This window comes from Mobula hypostoma, chromosome 12 (assembly GCF_963921235.1).
Source record: "Mobula hypostoma chromosome 12, sMobHyp1.1, whole genome shotgun sequence".
In the NCBI taxonomy this organism is placed as follows: domain Eukaryota; kingdom Metazoa; phylum Chordata; class Chondrichthyes; order Myliobatiformes; family Myliobatidae; genus Mobula; species Mobula hypostoma.
The window spans coordinates 91473786-91483383 of NC_086108.1; positions in this window are offsets into that span (position 1 = coordinate 91473786).

Below are 9598 nucleotides of genomic sequence, written 5' to 3' on the forward strand. Positions count from 1 at the left end.
CTATTCCTCTGGCTTCATCCCCTGCCAGAAGGTGTAGTCTGGTTCCTGAACTGCAGCAATGTCAATGTTCAGCTTTTTGAGCTTGCGGTCAATGATGGCAATCTTCCTGTTGTTGTCCACATGTTGAAGGTCATTGGAGAGCCCAGGACAGATGGTCCTGACGTTGCAACTTGCCAGTCATAGGACTGACGATTCATTTTTCCTTCTTGGTTGCCTGATGCTGTTTGCAGTTTGCTTGTCAAGTCGATCCTCTGATCTCCAAGCACCTGTTGAAGCAGGCGCACTGTGGAGAGTCAGCACTTTGTTAGCCAGGGGCTGCCCAGCTTGGGGTGGGCAATAGCTGACCAGTGGGATGCAGAGATCCCTCCCACTGTCAACGGCAGCCCTTAATGCCCATTACCTACGCCAAAAGGTGAGGGCTCATCACTTGTAACTGCTGCCTCCGGTGTTAGTTCTGTTGCTGCGAACAGCGGCACTAGAGTGACCGCTCAAGGGCACGAGCCTGTGTGGAAGGTATGGAGATCTTGGGATGCCCAGTCATCAAGATCCCCCTCTAGGCTTCACTAGAGTAATCCAAAGAAAGCGAAACAATATGTTTGGCACCAGCTTGGCTGTATGAGTTGACGGAAGGATATTCAGTGACGTCAAGCCTAGGAGCTCTACTCGGATTTTCTCTCTGCGTTTAACCTCCCACCATCATCACTCCCAAGGTTGCCCACAAGGCAGAGGGGCTATTGACCTATAACAGTTTGTACAGCTCTGTCTGAGACGGTGGTGAGTGCCTCAAGGGGCTATCCTGTCTTCGTTTCTGTTCACACTGTACACCTCAGATTTTCAGTACAAATCTGAGTCTTGTCACTTGTAGAAATTTTCTGATGACTGTGGTGATTGGGTGTATCAGAGATGGCAGGAGTCAGAGTACAGTGGACAAGTTTGCAGAGTGCTGCGGGAGGAATCACCTGCTCCTGAATGTGGTCAAAACCAAGGAGATGGTGATGGATTTTAGGAGGAAGAGGACTGTATACATTCTGAGAGAATAAGTTGCTGTGGTGGTGGAGTACAAATACTTGGTTGTTCGCCTTGACAACATATTGACAGGTAAACCAACACCAAAGCTGCTTATAAGAAGGGGGTGAGCAGATTATTTTCTAAGGAACCGAGATCCTTCAATGTGTGCAGCAGGATGTTGGAGATCTTTTACTAGTCTGCAGTAGCGAGAGCAGTCTTCTTTGCAGTGTTATGTTGAGGGAGTAGCATCGGTGCCGGTGATGCAAAAAGACTAAATAAACTCATCAAAAAGGCTGGATCTCTCCGTGACGTACAACCCAGACTCTCTTGAGTTAGTGGTGGAGAGGAGGTCACTAAACAAACTTGTATCCATTATGGGCAATCTAGCACATCCTCTCCATGACCTACTGAATAAGCAGTGGAGCAACATTTCAGACACACTCATTCAGCTCTGCTGACACAAGGATCATTACAGAAAACTTCCTACCAAATGCAAAAAGCATATACAACAGTTCATCTCTGTGTGACAGGAGAACACACATCATAGTACAATAGACTGTTTACTTTGTACATTATTATTGCACATTATTAAATTATTGTGTATATTATTCTGTACTTTATTATTAGTTAAGTCAGCACACTGCGAAGTGTATTTTTAAGTGTTGCTGCTGTAACAGGAGAATTTCCCACTTAGAATCAACAAAGTATTTTTTATTATTATTATTATTATTATTATTAATTACTCCCAATCAGCTACATTGGGCAGGCCACATGCTAGACACCAAAGATCCATGGAAGCAGACATCTATCATGGATGGAGATTACCGGGTGGACAGAGGAAAAATTTCAGAAATGCATTCAACGGAATATAGTATTCCCACAGCCTCTGAAGTTCGTGAACACTTAAAGCTGAGGACCATTCAAGATAGTCTCGAGTCCATGAACTGGGAGTACACAGATGACTTGTGTCAGCAGTGGGAGGAGCGCACCACCTCACAATCGAACCACTCACCCCATTAACCACCTCCTGTATTCCCTTGAAAGGATCTGTGATTCTCACTTTATACTCAGCAGCCTTGTCAGAAAACTGAAGTAGAAGTCTCTCTCAATCCTGGGGGACTACCTAAGATGAAGACCAGAAGATACTAAAGTCCTTCTGACAGGCTAAATACTCCTATGGGAAAAAACCTGCTGCCCCTGCCTGTGCAAAATGCTGGAGGAGCTCAGCAGCTCAGGCAGCATCAAAGGAGGAGAACAAACAGTCAGTGTTTCGGAACAAAACCCCCTATCGGGATTGGAAAGGAAGGGGGAAGAAGCTAGAATAAGAAGGCAGGAGGGAGAGGAGTACAAGCTGACAGGTGAAGCCGGGTGAGGGGGACAGTGGGTGAGTGGGCGAAGGGGGATGACCTGAGAAGCTGGTTGGTGATAGGCGGAAAATGTAAAGGCTGATGGAACCTGATAGGAAAGGAAAGAGTACCATGGGAGAAAGGGAAGCAGGAGGAGCACTAGAGGGAGGTGATGGGCAGGTGAGGAATATAGAAGTAGAGGGGTAGCCAGAATGGAGAATAGAAAAAGAGGGGTGAGAGGGGGAAAAAATTACTAGAAGTTAGAAAAAAGCAATGTTTATATCATCGGGTTGGAAGCTGCCCAATCAGAATATGTGTTCCTTCATTCTGTGAATGGCCTCATCATGTCTGGATATCCTCCAACCTTCTTACTTTGGCATCCTCCCCCTTCTTTTTTAGTCTTGATAAATGGTCTCTATCTGTCCGAAATGTTGACTGTTAATCTGCTGAGTTGAAAGCTGATGACGAATCAGCATATGGTCAGGAGATTGAATGGTGCCACAGCAACAACCTCTCACTCAATGTCAGTAAAATCAAAGAGCCAATTAGTGATTGTATAAGGCCCATAAGTCAGCCCTCATTAGCGGATTGTAGTTGGAGAGGGTTGATAACTTTAAATTCTTGGGCATTATAATATCAGAGGATCTGTACTGGGTCCAGCATGTGAGTGGTGCAACAAAGAAGGCACAGCAATGCCTCTACTGTTCTAGAAGTTTGTGCAGATTCAGTATGTCATCTAAAATTTTGACAAACTTCTATAGATGCACCAGAGTACCATGGTCTGGTATGGAAACACCAATGTCCATGAATGGAAAAGTCTACAAAAACTAATGGATACAGCCCAATCCATCACAGGCAAATTCCTCCCCGTCATTGAGCACATCTACAAGTGCTGCCACAAGAAAGCAGCTTCCAGCATCAAGGACCCCAACCCCACCATCCAGGAGGTACAGTAGGCTTTGATCCTACACCACCAGGTTCAGGAACAGTTATTAACCTTCAACCATCAGGCTCCTGACGCAGCATGGATAACTTCATTCATGTCAACTCTGAACAAATTCCACAAACTATGGACAAACTTTCAAGAAATCTACAACTCATGTTCTCAATATTATTTATTTCTTACTTTTTTTTACTTGCAAAGTTTGTCTTCTTTTGCCCTGAAAGGTGGAGGAAATGCTGGAGACCAAAGACAACTTGGTGCCATACCATAGAGGAAGAAATTAGGACGCTAAACCTCAATTGGGGCACAATAGAGAAGATGGCCAAGGACAAACAGAGATGAGGGCCTTCATTGCTGCCCTAAATAACAGTGGCTTAAAAGATAGTAACTAACTATATGGTGACATGCATGTACTTTGATAATATATTAACTTCGATCTTTGAACTTTGAGTTCTGTCTGCATTTTGTGTGCGTTGCTCTGGATTTCCGGCATCTGCAGAATCTCTTGTGTTTGTTTCCTTGCCTGTGCTGGCCATATATGACTCTAGACTTGCATCAATGCAATTGACTCATAAAATGATCCCTGGAATGGCAAAACAGGAGTTCAAGGGTAACAAAGGTAAGATTGACACCACAATGGATTTATCCTGAAGCCAAAAGGTCCCATGAATCCACCAGAATTAAACAGGAGATGCATTCCACATATTCACAGGGGTAAACGAATGAGAACTTCAAAATGGGAGTGCACAAGGAGTGGTTAAAACTACCCAAAAATGTTAAAAGTCAACTTATCCTAGCTCCACAGTAAGATTGGTAAAAGATGCTCACATTTACCTTCTTGGGAGCAGCTATAAAAGACGGCATGTTTTCTACTGATGAAGCAGTCTGTGACCATGGAGGAACCATTACAAATGTGACACATCTCCACTTTCAATCCTTGATTTCTATTTATGATTAGGAATCTGGGATCTGTAAGTAGTTTAAAAGTTGTCTACTGAAGAACTCAATTTACAGTCTCCAAAAGCTGCATTTTACCTTCTGTGAAAACAGATCTAATCGGTCTTAATTGTGAGATGGATTGACCTCCAAAAGGCTTTTAAGTTCTGCATGCATTAGATTCAATATACGAGGTAGCACTAGAAAATTATTAAATGAAGGTTACTTTCTATTGCAGAGGCTACATTGAATTATCATTCCTTTCATTTCAGATAGAGTAATTACATTTGGATTTTAGAAATAATTTATATTTCTCACTATGCCCAGGTAAACTGGCACAACCCCACACTTATATGCACAGGATCAATTGTCTCCATCTTTCAAATATAAAATGGCCTTATCATAATAAAAATTAGGAAGGTTGTGTTCAGAGGCCATCTAATATCAGGATAATAGATACATGACTGCATACTCAGTTTGAATATTATACATTAATAGCAATTATACAACTTTCCTTTGAAGGTGGAAAATAATGGTAGTTTCCATTTAGCACAATGAACATTCAAGAGAAATATAAGTATTTGATTCCCTATCCCCAACTCACTAATATGCTTTTGAAATGTGAATCCACTGGGCAGGTATGAATTCCTGGAGGAAATCAATTTTAATCACTATCTCCACCCCCCAGTCAACAGGTAGAAGAGTTTGGGAGTATGCTAATTAATAAGTGATACCCATATTCAACCAGTCTTGAATGTGCCTACCTTGAAGAAGGGTCTCAGCCCAAAATGTCGACTCTTTAGTCCTCTTCGTAGATGCTGCCTGACCTGCTGAGACCTCCAGCATTTTGTGTGTTACTTCATGCAAGGGCTGTGGGTTTGAATACCCAAGTAATCTGATCTGCAGAGGCAGGTCAGTGACTTTACCCTTAAAATGAGACTTCACTCCTCATAATTTGAGGAATCATAGAACTTAACATTTGTATCCTAGTGTTTTCTGCGCTGAGAACTCCAGTAGGTAGGCCCGTGTTTATAATTTTTGACTAAAGGAAGATCTGGAGCAAGATAATGCAGAAATTGTGGCTACTTTAGAAGACGAGGAAAGACTGGACAACTTCCTCAAGATACTCAAGCACATTGTCAGAGGCCTCACAATACTTCCTGCTGACCATATTAACCAATAATGATCTGTTACATTGCATACATTTAAAAAAATCATTTGATTCAATCAATCCAAGCTTAGATTTAAGTTTCCTGAACTCCCTCTGAACTTTCCTCCTCAGACCCTATCAGACGAAACTTTCATTTCCCTTCCCTGCCATGTAGTTATCTGGATCTATAATATTAATCTCAAACATTCTGAGAGGTAGCCGGTCATGAACTCTCAGCATGCTTTGCTTAAGGATTGCAGCATTAAATGTCAGCAAACAGTAATTAGGGTTCGATTCCTGCCACTGTCTGTAAGGAGGTTGATTGTATTCTCCTCTTGAATGCATACGTTTCCTCCCACATTTTAAAGATGTACAAGTTAAGGTTAGGGTTAAGTTGTGGACAAGCTATGTAGTTGCCAGAAACCTGGCAACACTTGCAGGCTGCCCCCAATACAATCCTTGTTGATTTGATTTGGAGCAAATTATATATTTCACTCTATGTTTTGATGTACATGTGAAAAATAAAACTAATCAAAAAAGCTAGTGTAAACTTAGTTATTATTCCAACTCATTCCTACAAACGACATACCAGCACTAGGGCACAGCTATATTGGAATTACACTGTTATCTGGTGCAAAACACTCGGAAAAAATATTATCAGACTTGACCAAATTGTTTTATTTAATATACTGCCTACATTCACATAGTGGCAGGAAGGTAGGTGGTAATTCATAAGAATACAACATAGAAATAGAAGCAATATAAACATAAGGCATTCAGACCTTATGTCTTTTCTACCATTCGGTAATAGAAACAAGAGTTAAACAGCAAAGAGCCCTTCATCCCATTACATCAATGCCAGCCCTTTTGCCCGGCTGCACTAATACCACTTTCTCCCATTAAGATGGCATCTTCCTACATCTTGCTTTTTTAAAGTGTCACGTACTCCTTAAATTAAATAATTACATCTTATTCTACACCTCTTCCAGCATAACATTACAGGTAATGGCTATTCTCGTGTTAAATAACTTGCCTCTCTGATTCTGAAGCTTGTGGCTTATCATTTCCTCAGCAACACCTACTTGAACTTGCCCCATATCCTTTGATTCTCTTAGCATGTAAACGTCTATTGATCTTTGTATGAAAAAAATGAGCCCTCATGATAGAGGGCTCTGACTTCTATTTAATGATTTCTGCTTTGTCAACAACACAAATTTTAGCATGAGCAAATAAATTCCATACAAGGTCAATATGTGCTAGTTCAAAATTCTTGTATATAGAAAATAACAATTTAAATAATTCAAATTAAGTGAGACGAGTATCACAGCAATGTAGGAATTTAACATAAAACATGGAAATTTACAGGCAAGTTAAATTAAGCAACAGTAACACCCAAAAGCGATTTAATGAAAACACTCCCTTAATTTTCAAATGTTTGAAGGCAACCTCATGTTAACTGAATTAATTGGATTGAAGAAGGGTGTATATATATTAAAGTATGAAGAACTTATGGAAAATTTCAGTGATGGGGAAACAGCAGTATAAAATCAAATTGGAATATTGTTTCTGAGGACTAATTAGCATTCAGATTGGTAAAGTGTTTCTTAGTATTAACTACATGTTTACCATCATTTCTGTGCTAATTAAAATGCATTATGTGAGTACTTCTAACTAAAATGATTTTTTTTCTCAACATTGAAAAAAAGTGAGACGACAAGGAGTGTATGGCAAATTGGTTTATTATTGTCACATCTTGGATACCTTCATAAAGATCAAGTCATTACAACAGTTCATTGAGATACTATAAAACAATAAAGTGCAGAATAGAGAGTTACAGCTACAGATAAAGTGCAGTGCAGGTAGACAATAAGGCCCAAGGCCATAATAAGGTAGATTGTGAGGCCAAGAGTCTTATGGTACTAGGGAACCAATCAATAATGCAGTAACAGTGGGTTAGAAGCCATCCTTGAACCAGGTTGTGTATGTTTTCAGGCTTTTGAATCTTCCGCTGGATGCGAGGGAGAAGAGAATGTTTAGGTGGGTAGGCTCTTTGATTATGCTGGCTGCTTTACTGAGGCAGTAAGAAATAGAGTCTATTAATGGGAGGCTTGTTCCTGTGTTGTCCTGAGTTGTGTTCACAATTCTCTTAAGTTTCTTATAGCCACATGCAGAGCATTTGGCATGCCAAGCTGTGATGGATCCAGATAGGATACTTATTATGCTGCATTGATAAAATTGGTAAGAGGCAAAGGGGACATGCAAAATTTCTTTCGTCTCCTGAGGGAGTAAAGGTGCTAGTGAACGTTCTTGGATGCAGAATCAAGTGGATAGAGCATGACAGGCTATTGGTGATGTTCACTCCAAGCAACTTCAAGCACTCAATTTTGTTCTGCCTCAGCACACATAATGTAGACAGGAATATGTGCAATGTACCCCTTCCTGAAGTCAGTGACCAACTCTTCTGTTTTCTGAAATTGAGTGAATAGTTATTGTCATGTCATCGTGTCACTAAGCTCTCTATCTCCTACCTGTACTCTGAATAACTATTTGAAATACAGCCCACAACAGATGCATCATCTATAAACTGAGTGGAATCTGGCAGGGAGTAAAATAGAGGGCCGAGGGTACAGCCTTCTGGGCCACCAATGTTGAGAATAATCATATCAAAGGTGTTGCTGCCTATACATTCTGCTTGCAGTCTATTGGCAGGAATTCAAGGATCCAGTTCCAGGGGGAAGTGTTGAGTTCCAGTTCTTGAAGTTTGGAGATGAATTTTTTTGGAATTATAGTGTTGAAGATGGAGCTGTAATCAATAAACAATAGACTAACATAGGTGTCTTTACTATCTAGATGCCGCAAAGATAATGGGCCAGGGAGATGGGGTCTGCCATATGCCTGTTTCAGCAGTAGGTGAATTGCAGTGGGAGGCTGGAGTTTATGTGTGCCATGCCCAGCCCCTTGAAGTACTTCATGAAGTCAGAATAACACTGCTTTATCTAACAAAAAATACTTCTGTTTGATAATAGATCTTATCAGATCTATTGACTTTAACAAGTAACCTAGGGAAAATGTACACAGTTGCTTAAGATTTTATCAATTTTTTGAGATATTATCATTTGAGAGCACTTAGCAACAAGGCCATCTATTCCATCATCTATATCAATGATTTGCCCATCACCACAATAGGTCAATGGCAGGTGCAATCTCAATGGCTCTCCCCTTGGCTTTAGACCACCTGGACAACACAAACACCTATGTCAGGATGCTGTTCATCGACTATAGCTCGGCATTTAATACCACCTTTCCCACAATCCTAATTGAGAAGTTGCAGAACCTGGGCCTCTGTACCTCCCTCTGCAACTGGATCCTCAACTTCCTAACCAGAAGACCACAATCTGAGTGGATTGGTGATAACACCTGCTCCTCGCTGATGATCAACACTGGTGCACCTCAGGGGTGTGTACTTAGCCCACTGCTCTACTCTCTCTATACCCATGACTGTGTGGCTAGGCATAGCTCAAATACCATCTATAAATTTGCTAATGATACAACCATTGTTGGTAGAATCTCAAGTGGTGACAAGGAGGCGTACAGGAGTAAGAAATGCCAACTAATGGAGTGGTGCCACAGCAACAACCTGGCAGTAAGACGAAAGAGCTGACTGTAGACTTCAGGAAGGGTAAGACGAAGGAACACATACCAATCCTCATAGAGGGATCAGAAGTGGAGAGAGTGAGCAGTTTTAAGTTCCTGGGTTTCAAGGTCTCTGAGGATCTAACCTGGTCCCAATATATCGATGTAGTTATAAAAAAGGCAAGAGAGCAGCTGTACTAAGAGTTTGAGGAGATTTGGCATGTCAACAAATACACTCAAAAACTTCTATAGTTGTACTATGGAAAGCATTCTGACAGACTGCATCACTGTCTGGTATGGAGGGACGACTGCACAGGACCAAAAGTAGGTGCAGCAGGTTGTAAATCTAGTCAGCTCCATCTGGAGTACTAGCCTACAAAGTACCCAGGACATCTTCAGGAAGCGGTGTCTCAGAAAGGCAGCGGTCATTATAAAGGACCTCCAGCACACAGGGCATGCCCTTTTGTCACTGTTACCATCAGGTAGGAGGTACAAAAGCCTGAAGACACACACTCAGCGATTCAGGAACAGCCATCTGATTCCTTAATGGACATTGAATCTTTGGACGCTAGCTCAGTTTTT